Genomic DNA, 24,926 nt, shown 5'->3' on the forward strand with positions numbered 1-24,926 from the left:
GCAACTGTCTGCGACAATGTCTGCCGAAGCCGATTGTGGACGACCTATATGGAATAGCCATGAAGTATTGCATTACAACAGCATGCCACAAGCAGGTCCCCTCTGCTTTGAGTGAAACATGTGGCGTTTCTGGAAGGAACCATGCTTCAGTTTAAACTGAGCAAATCAAGCAGAACGGGAAGACATAGAAAGGCAGCACAGCATCCAAGTGACTGCTTACACAATAAGCTGAACAGAGGCAAGGTGGCATGCCATACTGCTACATGCCAACAGCTTTCACCAGGCTGTTTATCTTCTGAAGGCAAAATCTTGCCTTTCGAATGAAACACAACATTGCCTGAATCACCAAAACGGGATATTAATATAATAGGAAGCAGATTTTTTTTTCAAATTATCAAAAAAGTATAATGTACAAAGGCAGACACAGTAACATTACCAAGTTAATAACAAGTTATTAAAATAACTCAGTAGTGATGTTTAGCTGTCTTTGTTTCGGACACACTACATAAGATCTCCAGCCTTGCCTTCGCGATTATTTAGAGCAGGTGTCAGAGGTAATTTCGTTTAATACTTTCCATGTCATTATCAGTGAGAGAGATGCTTCATCTTGAAAAACATTCAGATTCTCTCCAAATTCCATTCATCCGTGCCCCTTGGTGCATGTCAACATGCTTGTCTTGGTCACGTGAAACGTTACCCCAAAAATCAAGCCCACGAGCAAGTAAAAATAAGTGACAAACATCACCAATAATGACAGCTCAGGGTTCCCTCTGATTCAGGGTTATCTAGCTTTATTTGCTTTCATACTGGTTATATCATTTTATTTCCTTGTGTTTATTAGTCACACCTTAAAGGCCGGTCCATAAAATATTGTCTTCCCTGAAAGTTGTCCGTAGATATCTGTAGTATTAATTTGTTTCTGGCGTAGCTTGGCTTGTAAGGAGGGGTCAGTAAAGACCTTTGGATCCAAGGCTCAGGTAGAAATCATGAAAAACATCCCTGGGTTCAGGTTGAACTTCTCTCTCCGTGTACTATCGGAGCCTGTTCTTCTCTTTTCCAGACTTTGCCACCAGATATTCAAATCTTTCTGTATCAGCCAGGCAGATCACAACCCCCATGGGCATTAGTGAGTGCTGGCCCCGCTGCATCCACCAGCTACTTGAAAATCAGTCTCTGAGCTGCACAGGGCTCCCCTCAGTCCAGTGTGGAGTTGATGCTCACATCAAGTTTGGCACCACAAACTAAAGGCTCCATTAGCAACCAGAAAAGAGTTTTGAGTCCTGTGCCAATCAACTAGGACTTGAAACACACTGGTAAAAACAAGTAACCCACTTACCTTAAAAGTCAGAGCAGCATTCAGCCCCGGGGTATTAATGTGCCTGAAACTGCAGCTGGTTACATCCCTCCAAACTAAATCAGGAGGTGTTGTGAGATGCCTCTGAACCAAATGTACCCTAAATGTGGCTGATCTGTTGGCCAGGTGAACAAGACCCTGGCCCCCCTCATCTTTGGGTAAAAACTATACTGACTGTGGAACCCATTTCCATAGTCTGTTTAGTATTTACTAATAATTAAATTAAATTAAATTAAATTAAATTAAATTAAATTAAAATATTATTTTATATTTCACCTGAAAAACCTGATGTTGAGTCACAACGGACCAGCAGATGCCACAGTATAGAGAGGCTGCTAGAAAATTTAAAACCAATCGTCTGCCTCCGTAAGACATTTGGGATATTAACATAAGACAAATTTAAATAATTGAAATATTGATGAATAAACAATGCTATAATGATCCAAAAAGACACCTTCCTGAATAACATGTTGCTCTTCAATGGAGTGATGAGTATAAGTCCCAGTTAAGGGGAAGCCAAAGTGAAGCGCAGTGCTTAAAAGGACTTCCCCACTCTCAATGCCAGTCTATCAGACTAAGTTCTTAGCATCATGGACGAATATCTTTTGCCAGGTGGTAGAAAGAGCACTGCAAGGATTGCCTTAGCTCTGTCTGACATGACCTCCATGGAGGAAACAGAGTCGGAATACCTAGAAAGCAGAATCTCCCGAGTGACAAATCACCAGCTGTGGATGAATTTAACTATAATGCACATTGTAGGGTTGATATACCTGCACAGTGTCACTCAAAGGTGAGGGGCAGTGCCGAGGGAGTGGCAGACTTGGGTGTGTTACAGCTTCTGGGGCATTTTGTTGTCTAACCTTCTGGCAAATTTACATCAGGATACTAGAGAGGAAATTCTTAGATACTGGCAAGTGAGGTGGAACAATGCAGATGCTATTTTGATTGTGGAACAACAGACCGGGTCAGTTTCATGAGGATTCAAACCGGAGCCTTTCCCTGTGGAGTTTCCTTGTTCTCCCTGTATCTGTATGGGTTATCTCGTGGTGTTTGGTTTCCTCAAACAATCCAAAATCCTGCATAAGGTTGACCAATGAATGTGAATTGCAAAGAATGAGAGAGTGCATGGTTGTAAATAATCATTTTATAATTTATCCTTTATTAACAGCCGTGGGGAAATCCATTGTCTGCAATTAACCCATCATGAATGAAGGATGAGCCAGGGGAGCAGTTAGGGGTTCAATTTCTTGCTCAACAACACTTCGACACAGTAGTAGGAGCCGGAAACCAAACCAAGAATGTTCAGCTCCAGAGAAGATTGCTATGCCGACTGCACCACGCCACCCCTATACCTGCAAAGGTGACCCTGAGAGCTGCTGGTGACCGGTGCAGAGAGTACCCCTCTTGCCCGGTGACTGAAGGGGTTGGCTCCAGCCCCACTGCAACCCCAAGTGAAGATAAGCAGTACAGACTTTTAATGAATGACATTTAGCACACAGAATAACAATGAAGTCTACTTTTCCTTAACCATCAAATAAATATGATAATAAAATTATGAACCTTTATATATTACATTGCATAGAAGACACATGAAGACTCAATCGTTGACCGCCTGTATGAACTATCTGTCTGCAATGTGACCAAAATTTCACTGAATACTTGGCCATGAGTGGAGCTGTATCATTTACTTTAAAAGTACCTAGATTGCTCTTTCAGGAAAACAAATGATGCTGGGTATAGTTGTTAGTGTGTGTTTGTGTGTGTGTGTGTGTGTGTGTGTGTGTGTGTGTTGGGTGGGGGGTGGTATTTTGATGCGCTACTTCAATCACATTATCATGTAAACATCAGGCGTGGAGCAAGAATCCAGGTAATACTGGCAAAACCTGGAGCGATGGATCACTTACCTTAAGAAATCAAAGTCAGTGGGAAAGAGATCTCATTCAGAGCAGGGCCCAGCAGTACACAGAGACAAGTGTGAAGCCAAAAGAAAGGGAGACACTCATTGAAGAAATCCATTACCACTAGAAGAGCCAACAGGCATAAAAGGAACTGTCTTGTTAAATTGGCTGTTTGATGAAGCAGGTCTTTGGCTGGTAAGCCACTCAGAGTCACCACCAGTGGCACCAGGCAAAAGAAAGAGAGGGTCTTATTAATGTGAGCGAAATGCTGAGGAACTGCAGTTCACCCTCTGTGTTTCACAACAGTTTAAAGTTTACCAGGAACTCGAACACAGTTTCATCTTGCCCTTATTGTCAACCTAAGTGGATATTCAAAAATCATTGGCTGGGAATGAGAAGTTATATAAGTTACATGTTTACAGTGAGATAATCCAGACCTCACAAGAGGTTGCAAGTGGATTGACCAGGGGTCAGAGACTGAAATCTGGGATGTCACATGCACTTTGTATCCATTTTTTTTTATTCTTAATTACATTGAGCATGACGGGAAGTTTAAAATAATTAAATACATAGAATGACAGTTTTACATTTTGAAAGTGTCCAGTGGAAACCATTCATCACTCCATCATAATTCTCTTCATATCTTCACAGGTTCAAAGCATTAACAATTCTAAAATCAATCAGAGATAACTGAATATAACCGTAGCTTGCAATGTCTGGTTGCAGCAATGTTAGTTGCAGTAGCTACGAGACCATGTTAAATCTTAAAAAATGTTTTTGTGTTTACAGTACTATCTATTTACCTGATCAATGTTTCTAGCAGTCTACCAAAGTTACCACCATAAGTTATAGAATTAAACAAATGTGTATTTGGCATGGTAAACATGATAACTTCAGTTTTGAATCTCAGAGTGCAGACTGTGGAATAACGCCTGCTCCAAACAATACACGTTGAATATGAATAATACATCCACCCTATGATAAACAGCGTCACCATTGATTATTGCTGAAGCACTTTTGATGATATGAGTCATTTTAGTCAAGGGTCTTTTCTCATTATATCCCCCTCCATCTGCTTACAGATGACAGAGGTAGACTTCACAATTATTATAATCCTTTTTAAATTCAATATTGCATCAAATTGCTGTAAAGGCCTGCACATTATAGCAGCATCAATAGTTCTTGATATATTGCAATTATTTAAATGTCGGCAAAGAGCCCAAAGATTACAAAAAGTTTAGGGGAATTAAGCTGTTGTATTGACATTGATAAAACAGCAAGGCTTCACTCAGGCCAAGACATATTCGCACCTGCACTTTTTGATAGAAAGTGATTTTTTTAGTCTACACCAAGTTCTTATGACTTATTTATTCTATCATATAGATTTTGGCCAAGTAACTGAACGAAACCTATTTAAGGTTACAGCATCCGGGTACTTAGCATATTACACATTAGTGTTACATAACTTTCCCATTTTAAAACATCGAATTGCCAAATAAAATAAATATCAATGAAACAGATTTACATGTTTCCATCTTTCCTCTATGACCATTTGAAACTATTTGCATGAAGAAATGCAACTTGGCAGTCATCACATCATTAACAATGGCTGGATTGCAATTTAACAGATCAATTTTGTGCTTACTTTGGTGTCAGCATAGGATTTGTTGCCTACTAGCTTAATCTGTAAACTTAACAAAACTTCAAAACACTCAGTTTTGACCACCTACTGAAAACCTCAATGCTCATCTATCTTCAACTAAGTAATATGCGGTCTCTTTATTTTATATTTGACACCACATTTTACATAGCTATGGAGCAATAGGGCAGAGAAGATTGTTTCAGAGTATCTCCAACTTAAGCACCACAGTTTCCTCCCTGCTGGTTCTGGTACAATACTGACACTAAAGGCCTCTACTTACCCCATGCAAAGAGATTAATTTGTTCTGGTTCCCAGGGTTGGAGAACAGAATAACTTGATTCTGTTCTTGCAGCCCTTGTTTGCGAGTTCTCGCAGCTTGCTCTTGACAAATCATCAAAACATTTTTTTTTTTCATGTAGGACTATTGTGGAACTGGACGGAAAATTTAGGTGGGGATGGTTAACTCAGAAGTGTTGTCATTCTGACTTCCATTGTCTCAGAAGCTGTCATGAGTGCCGATTAGTTTTTCTTGTCCGCCAGCCGACATATTGAGGCAATATGAAGTAACACTTCCAGTAAGTCATACAAAGAGATGCCAATGGACAGTAAATGGCCAGACAGAGGTTGTGCACAGAGGAGAGTGTCTATCACAAAAGATGATGATACCCACGGCAAAAAATTCAGAAAGGGCAAACTCTACACCTCATTGCAGCGGCTCAATGATTATGTTCAATACAGTGAGATAACCACCAACATGCAAATAAAACATATAGCTGGGGCCTGTGGGGACTACCAAGGAGTTCTGATCCTGAGTTGCTCCCCAAGTATGAAACGCCAGAAGGAACTTTGTTATTGGTCTAGCAGCACTGGGGCAGAGAACAGGTTTCTCGCTTGGTTCTTGCTGCATATATAGAGGCCTTTGGTGTTACTAAACACATACATAAAAATAATTCGCTTCTCAAATCTCCAATTTCAGATCCTCTACCTGTGGCACGAGAGCTTTAGGGTTCTGCGCAGGATCCAAGGTGTTTTAAGGATTTTACTTTTATGTTCAGAGATATCAGATGATTTCCTGGAATATGATGAAGCCATTGTCCAAGCTTGCAGGCTATCGCTCCACATGGTCTGATCACTGCTGGGGCCACTTTTTCCTTCATGCCCCACATCTTCTCCAACAGCTCCTTGAGCCCCTGTATTCCCCAATTTCTTGTTCCCCTTTTCCCTGATGTTGCTGTCACTCGGGATCGCTGCATTCACCACCAAGGCTATCTCCTGCTGCTTGTCCAGGTGGACATTACCAGTTTATCAGTTTGAAACAGAGAAGGTTTGGCCAATCTGTGTTGCCTTTGCAGATTTCTTTCAGCTTGACCCTGGGATCTCCAGCCATACTTGGAATAGATGCTGTTATGAGCTGGGTCGTCTCTGGGGTATCTTCGATTTACGCGCTCCATGATTTTAGAATGTTGAAGGAAACCGGAGATGTGAAAAAGGAAAATCTTTGCAGACACAGGGCGTACATTCAAACTTGACACGGAAAGACCCGAGTTTGAATAAAACCAGGAGCCTTCTTGTTGCGAGAGGGAAGCTCTGACCATGGCACCACTTAGCTCCCAAGATTTGTATGTCCTGGTAATTCGATCGCATCAAAACAGGGTTTTATATATCCTTTCCAAGCTGGGGGTACTATTCTTGCCCATCCTTAGAGACACTGGATGTAAAGTTACTCTGATCTTTTGATCCAGACTAAGACTTGCCATCACTAATCAGTGACAACAGAGGCTCCACAGGTATAGGAGAAACCAGCAGTGTGTTCAGCAATGATGAAAACCAATGCTATAGCCTTTAAAGGTGGCAACAGTGCCAATCTATGTGCTAATTTCTGTTTCATTTGAAGAAGAATAATCATGTGTTTAACAATGAGATGACAGAGATGACAGTGTACTTTAGGAGGACCACCCTTACCCCATCACCACACAAAACACCAGTGTGGCTACTATGGAAACCTGCAGGTTTCTAGGACCCATTATCTCCCAAAGCAGTCATTCAGTCTAGATGGTGTGATCAAAAAGGCCAAACAGACATTATACCTTCAGCACCAGCTCAGGATGTTCAACCTGCCACAGAAAGCTGCCGATACATTTCTATAGCTCAGTTGTCCAGTGTGTTTTCTGCACGGCACCAAACAGATCAAGAACAGACCAAATAGACAATCAAGACGTCCCGCTATTCAGGATGGTATTCAGGCAGTAAATATCACTGTTTATCCATCACACTCTGGACACAACCTATTCTAACTTCTGCCCTCTTGAAGGAGGTAGAGATCACTGTACACTAGCACTTCAATACACTAGTACAGTTTTTCCCCCACAAGCTATCGCACTGTTGCACATATGACTCTCAAAGGACAGTCCATGTCATGTCATGTCAGCCACCAAAAATAAAAATCTATGCCTGATCATCACCTCTTCAAACACAGACGACATCTTAATCCAAATGCGGACCCATCACGTCACCACACACAATGTCACACCCAATGTCACTTGACATTGTTCATGGTTAGGATACATATTCCTGTGTTAAGTTATTTATATACTGTACATGTATAGACTGATTTCATTGCTGTATCACACTGACCGCATTACTCATATGGCATATACCTAACTACATTTGTATATTGCACATTATCTTATGGTACTGTGTGCTATGGTCATATCGGTCAGCCGTTACTCAGCCGCTGTTGTCCTGAAGTGTCGCATGTTACTATAAGGTTTAACTTATAGTGTAAGTCAACTAATAGAGTCAAGTTCCTTGTATGCGCCAACATACTACGCCTTCTAAGCTAATTCTAAATCTGCTTCTGGTGATTGATGCAGTGTGGCAATGCAACAATGGAAACATTTATTGTGTCTTGCTCATGTCATGTGGTAAAACTGGGAAACTACCGATGTTGCCACTTGGGCACTGGTTGTTGAATGACCGCTTTGACAGCTCAATGTGATTTGCTGAGTTTAGTTTAAGTGATGTTTTCATGGCTATCTGGTCCACTGATTTCAGTCGGGGTTATGAGGAAAAGAACGCAACACACCATCAGAATAAAAAGCCTACCAGCAATATTGAAAAAGGGTTTAAATCAAAGAACATAGAAAGAAAAGGCCAACAGATTTGTCGTTGAAAGTTTTTTCTGCTTTAAAGGGAATCGAGATGGACACCCATTCCATTCCTCATTAAACTAAGAGATCATTTGTGCTGGCACGACATCTACGCTTTCTTCACAAGACTCATCGGCTGGTAGTAGTGCTAATAGCATCACAGAAGAAGTCACTACCCTGACTTTATAACACATAGCTCAAGTATATGTCACAGATCTTGTGTAGTGTTCAACAGTGATACATGAATTACTGGTGGGGAATACCAGTAGAGGAATATTTCATTCATAAAACATTTGACAGACTTTTAGGAGCGCCTTATCTACACTGACAGTGCCGACTCGCTTTGCCTCTGTCTTTTTCTATTCTGATTGTCAGGCTTTGATATACTTTAGACAACTGTTGATCCGCGAGGCGTTGAATTAAAACTGTAGCTACCCTGGACTAGAAAATATCAAATAATCAATTTAAGCTGACGCCAAGAGAACAATCCAGTCTATATAGAGTGCCAGTAGTTGTTATCATTTGATATAATTTTGTATTTTGGGTGTTTTTAACATAATGTTGTGATTTGGAAATGCTGGTTTTGGCGCAGCCTCTTATTGACCAAGGTGAGTGGCATGAGGTACATTGAACTTGGGGACCATGACACTGGCCCTTTAATCGTCTTGGCTCACTTGAGCTTCTGGTGGATCCCCCAGTAGATTAGTTGTGTGCTGTGGTTTTTTTTACTCTCTTGTACCAAAGCTCCCTTTTTTATCCTCTTCCTGCTGTGTGGCTGAAACTCCAATGAAGCCATGACAAGCCCCAAATCCCCCCCGTATCAGGACAAACAGGAAAATAAAGCTAAAAGCCAAATCCTAACAACATATTAATCCCACTGAATAAATAAAGGAGAGCATTGTTCTTTGATATCTGCACAGCTGTTTTGAAATGGGTGGCATTAAAACATTTCAGAATTAAAAAAAAAAAAAAAAAAAAGAAGAGGCACTATAATTGATTTCAAGATGCCAAAAAGCAAAGTTCAGCCTGAAGACCGGATGCAACATGGCAGGGTGTTAACACTTCATCTATAGTTTAAACCTCTTTGCTGAAAATCCAGTGGAGCAAAATAACTTCAGATTTGCCAGAGGATGCATTAAGCAGTGGTTACAATGTTCTTCTGGAGGATTATCTCAATACAGGGATCTGGTTTCCAAAATAATCTGTTTTGAAATTAAATATAGAAAAATTACCATAATGTCATACAACAATGCATTACAGCCTTGGCTTTTGTCCTATAAGATTACTACTTGACAAAAGGGTACAGTGAGCTTACTTGTAATGTCATCATGTTTGAATGCTTGTGTTGGCAGGTTAGCATCCTGATGTTTTGCACTAAAAATGTTTTCCATCAGTATGTTCCCCAGTTTGCACATATGCATACGAACATATTGTACTTTTGAAAAATGCATTTTAATTTGTCATCCAATCCTGCCACTCTTGGACAGCCGAGCATGGAAAGGATGCCTCTAATTTCATTATTTTCAAACATACCCTCTCAAAGACCCAAATATACTACCATTTCTGCCAACGAAGGCCTGGAGCGCATTTAAAATTTGGGGGATAATTCGGTAAAATTGTAAATTTAAACCTGCTGTCATTAACACATTTTCTGCTCACCAGAAACAGTGCCTGTGCCAATTTCGGTGTAACTGCCATTTGAGGGTCTGTCGTGCCTCCCTCCCATTCCAGTCTGATTTCCAAAGGAATCGCCCTGCCGAACCAATCACCAGCAATTTTCTCAGAGGGGGCGGCGATGATAAAAAGGACTGGTCAGTAGCTACAGAGGGGCAAAAATGCCAGCCAATGCAACATTTCTGACAGCTGTCTTATCTGGGCTTGGAAGTGTCTCTGATATGCCCTCACGGCGTGTGAATATGTATAGTTATCGGTGGAATCGGTTTTTAGTTTCTTCATTGGAAGAATTGCCAGTGCACGCTCAGGACCATGGATAAAAGAGCCTGAAACCAAAAGCCAATGTTTGTCAAGGATTGGATAGTCAGCCATGCCATTCCCTGGAGAGTGCACAGAGGATCTTTGACACAGTGTTGCCCTCAAGGCCACATATTTTCCAAGAATGCCTAAACATATTTTAACAAGGTGATGCAAAGGTATATTGCACACATTTCATAGGCATGCCTACAGAAGGGTTTCCAAGCACCGGCCTTCATGCCAGCATAGTTGACCTGAAAATACAATATGTTTACTTTTACAACTGCAATATTCAGAACAAAGAAAACATGACATTTAAAACAGAGATGACATTCATATGTGAAACTAGACATGTGACAAAAATGTAGGTAAATATGGTGCAGCACCAGTTTGCACTGCTACACTTCTGCTGCGAAGAAGACTGGGCGGTGCAAGTCAAGCAAGAGTATGTGTGTGTATCTCATACCTTAATAATAATAATAATAATAATAATAATAATAATAATAATAATAATAATAATAATAATAATAACAGAATGTTGGATGTTTCTACTTGTGGTCCTGTAATCAACTGCAGGATAAGCAGTTTAGATAATGGATGAAGGAATAACATAATTACAAGTGTGTTTTTCATTGAAGTGCTATACAAAAGGAAATAGTTAGAGAAGGACACAATGAAATAGAAAATCAGTCATTCATTATTTATTCCGTCTATTTCCAGTGACACCACTGCATGGTTTTAGACTGGAGGGGGAAACTGGAGAACCTGGAGCAACCTCCATGGCACGGGGAACATGGAGACTCCACACAGAAAGGCCCCCTGTTGGAATCCAACCGGGGACCACCGCGCAAGTGGTAACCACAGCACCACCATGCAGCCAGTAAAGGGGGATGAGTGTTACTATAACAATACAAAACTCACCCACTCAACTCATGACTCGTCAGCAACAGCAAACAAGTGAGTTTTCAGCTTTGAAAGAAAAGTCCTCTTGCCAGCGATGCATTTCTGGACGTTGGGGCTACACAAAAGACTGGAACCCTGAAAACACAATGTATGTCCAGACACTGACGGCTTCACCAAGTCAGGTTAACAACATGGTGCAATTACTATTTTATAGGCGATGAGCAACACCTTAATGCCGACGCGCACCCAAATAGGAAGTTGTTGGAAAGAGGCCGGAGCTGGGGTGATATGTTGGAGTTCGCTGCATTCTGAACAGTTTCCTGGGCACGCCTCATCAGGAAAAGAAGGAGTATTACAATAATCCAATCGCAATGCCACAAATGGATTAGGATCTCTGCATCCTTCCATGACAGTGCAGATCTAGTCCTAGCAATATATTTCTAAGATGGATAATATAAATTATTATATGTGTGTGCATGTGTGTCTGTGTGTGTCTGTGTGTGTGTCTGTGTGTGTGTGTGTGTGTGTGTGTGTGTGAGCGCAGTATTCCTCATCATCGGCCCGTTCCATCTCGCTGAAATGTGCGAGCCACATGTCCCCATTGAAAATGCAAACTAACCAACCTCATTAGGAAAGCCATTTATGGCAGACATTGTGCATGAAGCCTTACTTCTATGATCAAATATTTCAATTTGTACAGAAAATATATCCCCGAAGCCTAAAGGTTTCTCCCACACCAATCTGATCGTTTGTGATAGTTCAGCTAATTTGTAAATCACATCAGCAGGGGCATCAGAGGTCCACATCTGATATGAGGAATATGTTCATAAATCACAAAAGAGTAGATGACTCATTTGCACTTTCCCTGTATTGCTTGATTAATTGCAAATCATAACATTGCCCCTGAGCATGCCATGGTTAAATTAGAGAAGCGACAAGCAACAAACATTTATTTTCTTGTGCGCACGCTTCTGAATTTAATTAGCCTTTTTTTTTTTAACCCGTGAACCCAAAGCCTCACCCCTGCTGTAAGACACAGAATCTATTAAGCTGTTTTCTGCCCTCAGATTTTCACACCAGCGCTTTGAACATCTGCACCCTGTCATGTATCATCCCATTCATTTCTACTTAATTTGATCCTAATAAGAGCCTACATGATAAGCCAGATGTTGCTGCTTCGACTGTGGCTCTGAAAGTTTTGTTTGAGAGGAGTTGTGCTCCGTGCCTGGTTGGAGGGAGGTGCCTCCAGTGCTGGCATAGGCGGCTTGAATTCACTCATTAATATGTAGAATAGTTTTGTGATTTTCTTATTTTCAAGATATTACTTTTTACTTGTCGGTGCACACAGAAATCCATCAACGTTTGAAAAAGTCCCTTTAGTGTAAGCCGAGGAACTCGCTTTTCATTTTCATTAATTCCAAAAGACCTGTTTACAAGAAAGTCATCAAAAATATATTTGTATCCACCAAGTAAGCTCAGCTTTTGGCGCAGAAGTTTAAAATAATGGAATATAATTTGTTTTTCAGGGGGCTCCGTGGGGTTTTGCGGGAATCAATGAGTGTGAGATGATATTCAGTGGGCAGGATGCAGGGAAAAGATCTGATTATGTTCTGTGGAAGGAGAAACCCTGTAAACCTGACTGCTAATCAGCACCATATGCAAGCCCCTGGCCCTCATTCTCATCTTGTCATTTCAAGTGGCTCCTAGACATGGTTCCTGACATGCTCTGGATCCAGCCACAGCAACTAGCAGCCTGGCATGTGCTAATGAGAGAAGTGGTGGATGCCGAAGAGTGTCATGTACCCTAGAGATGCGCAGGATTACGGGCAGAAAAGCCAAAGGCTTATCCGCATGACCTTTTTGAGTGGACCTCTTTACCTGTGGAGGGAGTGGTGGCGACACTGTCGGCTCACCCATGTGACCCGGTATGTGTGTGAATGAGCATGGACGCGCGTCCATGCTCATTTTAGTATATTCCTTGTTAACGACTCTTCGGTTTGCTTTTAAATGACGGATTCCTTGAACCATTTAATTTGTGACATTCCTATTATGATTATGAAATCTAATTATGTTCTCATGTTTTTGCTCGGTCTCAATCATACTCATCACTAATGCGAAATGAACAAAGAATCCACGTAAAAGGGCGTTCCCATCAGTTGAACTCAAATCAGGTCTATCTTAATAACATCATTGATCAAAGTTCTTATACCCTGTAGGGTGATGGGGGTCAAATATGTCCTCTTGATCACTCCTACACGAACGAGGAGGGTTGAGGAATATCAGCAGAAGAGCCGGGGCTCGTGGGGGAAAAATACTCAGAATTCTGAGAGGCGTCTGCCCCCGTATGACCCCGGGCAATAACCATCACTTTGGGAAATCAAAGTGACCATCGGGCCTCTGGAAAGAAAGAGAACACACTGCAGTCACACCTCCAGACAGCCTTAGCCCTTATTATCATTTCAAATCAGTGATTAGAGGACAGAATTCCAACACTGCACTGTAGTGCTACAAAAAAAAAAAATACACCGGGGAACACTCTTAGGTCTTATACTCAGTATTACCTGTTTATTCACGGAGTTCCAAACTCAGTGCTGTGGTGCGGTATTACTGCAGTGTATGCATTCAATCGTGCATATGTCATACAAATAATAGAGGCACTGATATTGTGCATGTGCCTTGGAAATAAGCCTACCACCACATGTACATTCACACCATGCACACACCCACTTTTTGATGAAAAGACCCATGTGATGATGCAATGGCTCCCAGGTTTGAATGTGACGCTGTAATTGTGTACTATTCATGTTCTTTTAATGCATTATTTCATTTTTTTAAACTGAGCCATGCAATTTCTTCAATTTTTATTTATTTTTTTTTTTACTGAGCAACACAAATTGGATAAATCAGTACAGTCTCATTTTCACTCTAAGTATTTCATATCCTCTAAACCGCCCCCCCGAAACAATTGTATTTTCCCTATATATATATAATTTTTTTCTTGCTTCCTTTCATTTCTCCTTCTAGCAAATAAATAGAAAAAGCCATAACGATTCATATGGAAATCAGCTCATTAAAAGGTATATCAACCTCCATTTGAGGCTGTTTCGTGGGAGTAGAATTTAGGCTGGCGTGCCAGTGTGAACAAGTTCACAATTATTGAGAAGTTTAAAAAAAAAAAAAGCGTTGTCGTGCATACACGCGGCTTTATGAATCCAACAAAAGGCACTTTTCTGCCTTTGTGCACACACACAGGTTCAGACATGAGTCTACAGTCTCTAACATCTGGCCCCGGGACTGCTCCTCTCTTAAACCATTGTCATTTGAAGTGACTGCAGCTTAGAGTACGTGTCAGCTGACTTGTTTCTCATTGTTTAACATGCCAGGGAGAGAGAGAGTGAGTGAGTGAGTGCAGGCCCCTCAGGCAAACATCATGTCAGCCAGCTTTGTTCTACTGAATTCTGGGCCTCCCTCTGCTGCTGCTGCTTGGCTTCCTTGCTAACTGGGGAAGTCAAGGAGATTAAATGGAACATCCTGAATCTCATACTTTCTAATGCGTTGTGACATCCACACTCTGTTGAGACTGCAGTCGCTCTGACACAAAAGAGCTGCAAACAAAACAAACACCAGCCTCCTTGAAGCCGTGTCTTGTTCGCGCTGATTTAATCTGACTAGTCGTCTGATTATAAATATTTACAGTTTCACCTTTAATTAATTAATAATCAATTACCTTATTTATGTGACTTTTGAAGTGCATCACGAAAAAGACAGCCCTTTCCAACAACACAGGATGGTCTGTAACACACATAAAAATGAAAATATAAAACAGCGTTTCATACCATACATGTTTTTAAAGCATAAAATGCAATAGCATGTCATTAAAGGATTTGATATGGTTGCATGAATTATTCAGGACGAGATTGTATTCCCAAATCAGCGAGCCGATCCAATAAACACGAAGGATCTCAGACACTTGAGATCCACTCCCCGGAGAGGCTGCCCAGAGCCACGCTTTGTTGAGGGTTCGGCTCGGAGATTTTTAGTCACCCCGTCCTTATGAGAGCCAAAGCGAGGGGGGGAATTCGAAATTTAGACTGTAAAGATCAGAAATTTTAATTTTCCGTTCGGCACACAACCCTGTAATTCAAAAATGAAACTAATATAGGTACATACACACTGTATGGCAACTTTAAACACCTCTTGGAAAATAGCACTAACTGCATGAACTAAATTATGATGAAAATGCACGTCGATGGTTTGACTTATTGTGGTAGGCGCAGAGAGGAAGTGAGTCTGACAGTCAGATACAGAAAATATAAATGTCTCAAATGGTCATTATTATTTCATACAAATGCCTTTTCTTTGCTTGAAAAATTTAAGCCGCAGTGGCAGCGGCGACGACGCAGATGTCAAAGAAAGTCCAGGGACCGCAGATGATTTGAGTGGGAGAGGAGAGCATATGCGAAAGCCGCATGTGTACCAGCCGTCGGTAAACAGCGAGAATGTGGTAAACTTGGCAGAACACTGGTTTGTTTTTGTTTTTTCACAGCGAAGCCAACGGGTTAAATGAGAATTGGATCCTCCTCTTTTCATATACCAGCCCAAGGTCAAGACAAAAACTGCAAACTGAAATTCAAAAACTATTATTATTGTAAGATTTAAAAGTAAAGTTAAGCATGTGTTTTGGCTAAAAAGCAGTATGAGATGTTTACTATTTGCACATTGATGTTACCAATTATTATTTATATGTTTTTCATGTTCAAATATTTACTGCAGGGTTAGAAAACAGTTGCAATAATTCAGTGAATCTGCCTTTGTGTGATTTTCCCACTGACTTCCCGAGTGTGAGTGCTTCTGCTTCTGATTGGTCGTTTTGTGACCATGTGGTTCAGTAACCAGGAAGTAAAGAAGAAATCCTTCTCCCTCCTGTTGTCTCTGCAACTTAAGAGTAGTGCAACCACCACACATCAAACCCGCACGTTGCCATTATTATCATTACTGTGATTTTAATTTTTTTTCCCCAAATGCAAAGGGTTGTTCTTCAAAAAAATAAATTTCGGAAAATCTTCACTCAATTCAAGTTGTTAAAAAAATAGAACAATTCCAAGTTAGGATAGGCAGATAAAGGTAGACGTTATTGATGCCTTATAACCATTAGGTGAGGATATGGCCTGGGGGCAGACATGAAGAGCATGACAGGTTATTTTTTGTTTGTTTGCTTTTTTTTTTTGTCTGTTTTACATAATTATTTATTACTTTTTTTAATTTGCAACAGTCACTGCCATTTCAGAGGACGAGTAGGGGTGATTCTTTCCCCACTGCAGATGGCTGAAAATAAAATTAAATAAAATTAAAAATATGAATAAGTATTCGTACAAATACATATGACAACGGTAGCTGTTGAATGTACTTTGACTACACTGATACTAATCTTTGCATAGGTCGGCCCGCGAGCTATCAGCAAACACAAACAATCAATGCAGTGCCAGTTGCGATTGTAAATCATCTGAGCAAAAGACAAAAAAATACAGGTCCCTGGTTTACTCACTAATTATTAAGTAGCTAAACTGCAAATGATGGTTTGTTTCAAACCACGTTTGTAACTACAAACCCCAAATTATGCTAATAATGCAATGATTAATCACCTGATGATTATTTTTCAGAAAGGCCCAACATTGCAGTCGCCATTTTGAAACCCGACTGAATTAGGTATGCTGATTGGCGGATGGCCGACGCATAATCATTCTGCCAATTCAATGAGCGCATTTACGTACATAACTTTATTCTTTAGTCGGTAGTTCACAGGCCAACTGTACGTAGAAATAAACAAATCTTCCTCCGTGTGTCAGATTCTAACAGTGGCGCAGCCTTTGATCCGTGGCCCTTGATCTATTGGGCTCATGGTGTCATAGCCCCCTGTGATGTGGTGGATTAATTAGGTGGAATACGTATTTATCCCTTAAAATCATAATACTAATTTACCCAATGCAACATGGATTCTCTGTGGGTGGCAGCAGTGGGCCAAACGTCCATTAAGATCGCTTAGCCTTCACATTATCTGATGAGCTCTGGCACTGAATGGACGAAAAAAAAAAAAAAAAAAATCAGTGGAGACACTGGGCGTGTAGAATTCACAGGAATCGGTTTTATCAATATTCAGAACAATACTTGCAACCTCTTTGTCCAAAATTGAAGTGTCAATTTTTTTTTACATGCTTTATTTGAACAAAGCTATAATGATGATCCTTACTCCCATGAAAGCAATCTAAACAGACTTATTGAATTCCTCGGACCAGAAACAAAGTAGTAATTGATATTCTATAAATACAATTGATATTTTGTGAATAATAGTCACAAGATGTAATGTAATAGATAGCTAATGAAATTTGCAAAGGAACACGTGGAAATATAGGGACTGGTAAAGCGGGGCCTCGGAAAAAAACGGCCGGCCAAACCTCACAATAAATTTTTTCCTTGATTCTTTGTGTCAAAACCGAAGATAGTGTATATTGTCCATCCCTGTGTATGATTCGACAGCGTGAGGCCCCCTGGTTCCCCCGAGCTGAATGCAGGCCGTTCTCCTGCTCCGGTCTGTGAATGCTATCTCAGAGCAGCAGTGCCCGGAATGCTGCCTATTCCCCCACACCCAGCGAACGCCACCGGGGGGAATAAGGAAAAAACACAATTGATAGAAAGAGTGTTCTTTTCCATACGTTTCCAGCCGGCATGTCGCTAACTGTTTCCAGTGCCTTATCTGCAAACACCTGCCTTTGAAAACAGGGGGGAAACAAAGCGCCGGGCCTCCGTGCCGCCTGCTTTGTGGAGGGAATAATCTGGCTATTCCATCGACCGCCGAAGTTACCTGTGCCGAGCAGCGTCGCCGACTTGACCACGCGGTTGCACGGCCACGTGGTGCCTGTTATTTCTTTGAAACATGAAGAATTGGCATCGACAGGCATCGGGCAACATGCCCATCAAGTATTCATACTCTTGCAAGGCTGTCACCTTAAATATATTTTACATTTCTCTGTATTGTTCAATCTCTTTAAACATTAACAACTGAATTTTCTTGTGGAAGTGAGAATGACTGCAAACCTTGTTTTTTTGTCTGCACACAAACAGTGAGCAAGACAATTCCCCTCCTTAGCACCACAGTAGAGTACCATCTTCTGGCAACCTGCGGTACTGAATACCCAAACCAGCAGGCTGAACACGGCCACTCGGAGACACAGTCAGACGCCACGAGCCCGTGAAAGTCCTTGGATGCAGATGAGATGTTGTCGTGCCGATGCAACGTCACCATTCTTGTCATTTCTGCACATTTAAAAGTAAACAGAAATACCTGGCTCATTGAGTCAGGGGTGATTTTGGTAAAAAAAACAAACAAACAGGTTCTCTCCTGTCAAGGATAAAATGAGGTAAGAAAAAACAAACAGCACAATGAGTGCAATATTGTGAAGCAGGTATACGGAATACAGATAATAGATCTGAATTCAAGGGACGGTACTCCTCCCATAATAGTATTACTTCCATTGTACTGCATTTAAATGCATTCTCAAGGTTAATGCAGTAATGTTTGGTTATTATCAAAATGACTGTCCATAACCAAACGGTGCTGCAAGGTTTTCTTTTTTATCGTGTAAAGAGGCGACGCCCATTTTCACTGTCACCCATTGTGCTGAATATGAAACACATTTGTTGCTTGGATCTGCTGCACTGGGAAATAGAAAACCTGATTTGGAGGGAATTAGTCCCGTCCGTGCTGACGTATGACAGGGACCAATAGTAATCACACAACTTGTGTTTTCCAAGATGAAACGTATATTATTCATTGGGTCTAAAAGTACAAGATTTCTTGGTAAACAAATGAAAACAAAAGTGCGTACTTGAAATATCCCTAAAATGGTTAACTCAAAATGTCCATAGTTTCTTGCATCTCAAAGTGACACTCATTTGACTGCCTGTGATCGCTAAATTGATACACAAATCAACTTACTGATCTAATGGAATTAAGCAGAATGGCACTCTTGAAGGATTCAAATCTCTCCTCTCAGTTTTGCTCGTAGTCACAAGTAATATCTGCCCTTTTTTTTTAATGTAATGTTTACACATTCTGTGAATATTTGCTGATTTGCAAAAGACGCACCGCAAAAATTAATTAAATAAATAAATTACACACACACACACACACACACACACACACACATGCGCGCTGAAAGTGCCATTGTGCCGCTGCTCTGTTGTAGGTATCCGCCGAGCCTTGGCGTGGGCTCCTGTGCATCCTCACTGCCCGAAGGCTGGTTTCCTAATCATATTAATGAGGGAGTGATGCTACAACCTGTGCTGCGGAGCTGCTGTCTCTGCTCAAGGAGCAGTGTTATTTACACTGTACCTATACTAATCTGACAGCCTTGATCAAGGAACAGAAAATAAAACCCCCAAGGCTTCTATTGATCAACCTTGAGTCTTACTCTAACACTGTTGTGAGGAGCTGGTTAGCTATTACAAATATAAGTGTGTTCAATGAATTATTTCATCAGCAAAAGCATGCTGCATTAAGTATTTATTTTGAAGTAAACAATTTCAAAGGAGCACCCCCGACTATATCATCCCTGATGGGATCGGGCCTCGACGGTGCTTTCGTTGTTTGTTTCGACTGAGAGCGCCAGCTCACGGTTAAGGGAGATGACAATGGCGGAGGAGAGCGTCCTGCCGAACTTTGGGCTTCTGAGGCCGCATCGCCATTGAAGCGATCTCATTCGTACCAACGCGGCACGAAATTCCGACCTTTGAACAGGCTTACTCCATTATTTATCTTGCTTGTAAAATGGAGAATTCTAAACTATAGTTAAAACCAGAGCGCGCCGGATTTCTGTCTATCTAATTTAGGAACCCGGTTCGTTACCAGCGGCGGCGAGTGGGCAGAATCTGCAAGAAATCGGTGTCGATAATAACGCCATAAAAGAGACAACATCATAAAACACAATAAAATGCGGAGTGCGTTTGTTGTAAATAATCAGCAATATAATTACCCATAGAGACCTGTCCTCCCAGTGATTTCCTAAATGTTTACTAATGGACTCTCACTCTCAGCCATTCTATTACGGAGAATTGTTGAGTGTTGCCCCGGAGGCTTATATCTCTCCAGGGCCGTGAGCCTGTTTAATGATGACCCACTTGTTAGTTAATTGCCGTGGCGTCCCTGAACACAAAGGAAATGTTAAATTATGTTATATGGCTGTTGGATAATGAAATGAAGCAGACATATCGCTTTCCGCCATACATTTTCCATTATTCTTAAACAAGGAGGGATGTAAATATACCTCTATGGCTTTTCTCGTATGTCTTTTTGGCCCTTTGTTTATGTCGTAGCTTGCTATCAAGGTCGTCTCGTGATACACCGACAAACAGCATCGATTCGTTTACTCCGGTTATTCTCGAGCATCGAATTTTCTCTCGGCAAAAATGGTGAATCTGAATCGAGCGAGCCAGTTAGTGGGCGCGTTCACACAAATCTTCGGCGAGGTAAACGTCTTGTCGTGCGTTGCGATGTTGCCGCCGTGTCATGGAATCCCCCCGGAAAGTGACCCTTAGAGGACAAATGACAAATGATGTTTGTTTTAGACTTTTAGACACAGTGATGTTCAGTTACTAGTCTTTATTTTTGATATTGACTCAAACTCCTAAATGAAAAACCAAGCTGAAAAAAACACGTGTCAAGAATATTTTGTGGTCACATCCCTTCTCACTCACAGTCCCGGAATGGGGATAAAGGAATTAGATCGATAAATGGATCATCCTTTCCCTCGAAAATGCAAAACAACATGTAGGCGGTAGGAGGTCTGGACTTCATTCGTCCTATAGATATTTGTTGCAGGATTATATACAGTATATGTGTATGTGTGTGTATATGTGTGTATAATTCTTACCAGCTTTGCCCTTTTGTTTGTAGTGGTTGATCATCCAAATTAATTTGAACTATTGCATACCCCCTTAATTGTATAAATAAATATAAATATGTACAAATATATATATATATATATATATATATATATATATATATGAGAATGTATAGATAGATAGATAGATAGATAGATAGATAGATAGATAGATAGATAGATAGATAGATAGTGAGTGAGTGTGTGTGTGTGCTTGTCTGTATACATATATAACCTACATTTCTATGTGTTTATATAGTATAGGGTACCTATTTTTTATTTTAATTAAAAAAAAGTCTTAAAAATGTTCAATTACAATTTGAACACTGCTAGAGCATCTCCTTATGACTGTGATTTCGAGGAAATACTATGTTTGCAATTTAACTTTATTTTTCTTATTTATGATGACGGTCTCGTATTTTTTCCTGACTTTAACCGGATCCCTTGAAGCGCAGACAGCCTCTTTGCCCCTTGGACCTGCAGCCAGGGGGCGGTGGGGGGGCTGGGGGGGGCAGCCTTGGCCAAAGAGGCTCTTTCACCCTCCTGTGAGGATTTTTTGTTTTCACCAGAGGACACCGTGGAACACAGAGCCACGTCTGAACTCTACTGGCACTTTTATTTTATTTATTTTTTTTCAAAATCACAGCCACGGCCAATTGGAGAGGCCAGGCTTATGAGTTTATTCAATATTTAACGTCCTGGGGCAAAAATCTCTGGGCGTATGGTATAAACAACCAGAATTGGCCGAGCGTGGAATGAACTACAGTAAGTAACCGACCCTATCTGTCCCTGGCTATCTCACAATCAGGATTACCCAAATCCCAGAAATTACATGTTTCAGGCCCCTTTCCACGCCGGTTATATCTTTATCATCGGTATCAGTAGCTTGTGTTTATTCAACCTTCAATTACCAAAGGCCTAGCCGGCAGGCCTTTAATTGATTACTTAAATTGATTGGTTCGGGGGGGAGGTGGAGCGACTGTGGCTGAAAAAGCAGTTTGTCTCAATCAGTTAAGGGGGGGAATTTAGTGAGGGGTCTTGATTTCCTCCAGCTGATCACCTCTCTGTCACATGAGCGAGAGGAGACCCGTGTGTGTGTACACGCGTGTCTGTGTGTGCGCGCGCGTTTGCGTAAATTCCCCATTGACATCTAATATGACGGCAAGGCTTAAAGTGTTAAAAAAATGATGGCGTTGTCCAATTCCATTCCTCTCATTCACATTTTCTCCCTTCCACGCCGGATGGCGGGGCGCCGTTTGGACGCCTCGGCCTCTGGCGTCAGCCCAAGAGATTCCACATTTAAAAAAAAATACATGGAATATATTTGCAGGTGATAAATACGTGTTAGAGGAAAAACTAGGAAATGATCGGACAGCATATCCTCGATTTTAGTTTATATAAAATTCAAAGACACACACATATTAAATTCGAAGTTGGTGGCAAAGTTTTTTAGTCCATTCATAAAGAGCAGGCCCTGCAAAAGTGAACCAAAATAAAGCACTTTCTTTTAATTGTTTCCAGCAACTACGGTGATGGGATGACTGGTGGCATAGCGAAAATCGAGGAGAACATTGTTGTGGAGAAATTCATGTGTGTTTGTGTGTGTGTGTGTGTGTGTGTATGTTTGGAGGGGTTGGGGTATTTATTCATTTACTTATCTATTTGTTCCATCATTTAGCTGATCCTTACTCTGTGCACTGGTGCTATTCTTATGTCTCATGCAAGCAGCCAGCAATGAGGTCCGTGGCGGCTTTTCTATATGAAGCCTCCATGCTCTTCACGTGTCTTTTAGGGTCCCTCCTTGGTTCTCCAATTTCCACCCACAATCAGAGCTTCACTGGAGGCCCTAAACTGTCCAGATATGTAAATGAGCTTATCCTATCTGTCACTCGACGGATGACAGCTTAGTTAAGCTCTCGCTAACTGTGTGTATGATAATGAATGAATGAATGAATGAATGTGTGTAATTCTTTATACTGAGGGGAGGGGAAAACTCCGAAAAGAACGTTCGTCACCAAAAGTTTTGCTAGGAAATGATGTTTAAATGTCAAACTTCTCATTCTAAAGGAGCAGAGTCAATTGCACACGTCTATTTTCGGGAAAATCATACAACACAACAATAGAGGCAGCACAGAGTGTTTTTTTAATCTAACTTGTAACGGAAACTGTTGGACCACGGAACTGCAGCTGGGGTAGGCGCAAATAGAATTTTTGCGTAATTCTAAACATTCTCCTGACGTAACCAGTGGCCGCTGTGATTCCCACCGCCGCACAATATCAGACTTATCTCAAAAATAACAGGCCTTGTTTATTTACAACACATTAGTGCATGATGAATGGTTCTTGCAGATATTTTTTTGGTGAAGAGATAAGAGAATTCAAATGAGAGCAGTAGTGCTCTTCCACAACATAATGGTCTAATTTATAACGGCCATTTAACTTGGGAAACGCGCACTTAATTTATCCCTTTTTGCCGGGGTATTTATCTTGGGTCCTATTTACGACTTGGACTTGTCCAAAAGGCTGACCTTTACCCCGCGTGACCTCGATAACCTGTCTGGCTTCATTCACGTCTGCTCTCAGGTCGCCCTTTGCCTGGTCGTCATCGGTCTCTCCCTGGCACCGATCGCCATTGGACAAAAATGTTATTCTCCCGTCCGTTTCGGAAGGATAATGACGTGACCTCGTCCGGCCGGCGGCGTTTTTCCTCCTTCTGAGAGAGGCCACGCCGCGGGGCTCTCACTCGGCTCTGGTGTCTGTCAGAGTCTGAGGATCCGGCGCTAGAGCGCCGCGGCGGGCCAGCCAAGCACAACGGAGATTCGCTGGGAGCACGGGGGGTGATGTCTCACAGAGACGGTACGCAAACATTCTCATGGTCCTTTGCCCGCAGTCATTTATTTCCGAGTCCTGATCCAAAGCGGGCCGAGCCTCGACAATTGTTTAAATAGAGCCCGCGTGACATTTTGGATTTGTCGTTGTTGTTTTCAATCAAATAATTACACCCCGAATGAACACACCTGTGTACAAGTGCTACTTTGGCTACCAAAACAGTAATAACATTTTGTTTATAAATTGCGATTGAAAGTGAAGGCCAGTAAGTGACAAGGTTTGATTTTAGTTCTGAATTCGGATTCTTATCGCGCCATAACAAAACACTTAAAGCCCTCCTCTCAGTGTGAAACTAAATAAGCGCGGTGCCACGGTCCAAGGCTGCATTTATTGCTCGGGGACGCAGTTGAGTTCAAGTAGAGGAACACTGGGCCAGATCACAAGCTTTGTGTCAGAGCTCAGCTTCGGGGTTTTTTTTGTTATCCTACTCAAAGCCTCTCTTAGCTCTAAGAGCGCATTTATAATGTTGTGTGTGTGTGCGTGCGTCATCTGTTGATACTCCAAGTTCATGTCGACTGGTTGTGCGCTTGTTCGCTCCCGTATCAAATTGGAGCTGGCGAAACATCAACAAAGGGGAAGACCAAAGCTAGCGACGCCAGATACACACTTTAGATTCCTCTTGTTATGCTCCCTGTCTGTACCTCATTCCGTTCTGTCATTCCATCTCACTCCATCACTGCTCCGCTCTTCCAGGATAAATGTTTCATGAGACAACCCCCATATCCTCTCATAGAATAACATCCCGTGGATATGTCCGAGAGATTATACCACACATCACTCAGTCGCGTTTATTCCTTGCGGCCGAACCCCTCGAATGCATCTTCATAACAACTAAGACAAGGGAGGGGGCAAAAAAAAAACAAAAAGGGGGTAACCAATTTTAATAGCCCAAACTGATTGTCAAATAGTGTCTACATTCAAAAAATTATCAAAGGGTTTATCTTTTTCAGATGGAAAGTCAAAAGTGGGTCACACGCTACATTCGCTGTAATATCACAGTAAATATTCACAAGCTCATCATTATTTAATCACACCCTAATGGAAAGATCCCCACCCCAAATATAGACCCACCTCCAAAGTTAATAATGTTCAAATGTGTTAACAGCTGTAAACTTCACCCGGTTAGTCCGCCTGCCCTGCCTTTTCAAGCTTTACCCGGAATTCCCGCTCAGCGCGCTGCTTCAC

The sequence above is a fragment of the Fistularia commersonii genome, chromosome 27 (genome assembly GCF_037954325.1).
Source record: "Fistularia commersonii isolate RoL2024-O1a breed Wild chromosome 27, RoL_Fcom_v1.0, whole genome shotgun sequence".
NCBI lineage: Eukaryota > Metazoa > Chordata > Actinopteri > Syngnathiformes > Fistulariidae > Fistularia > Fistularia commersonii.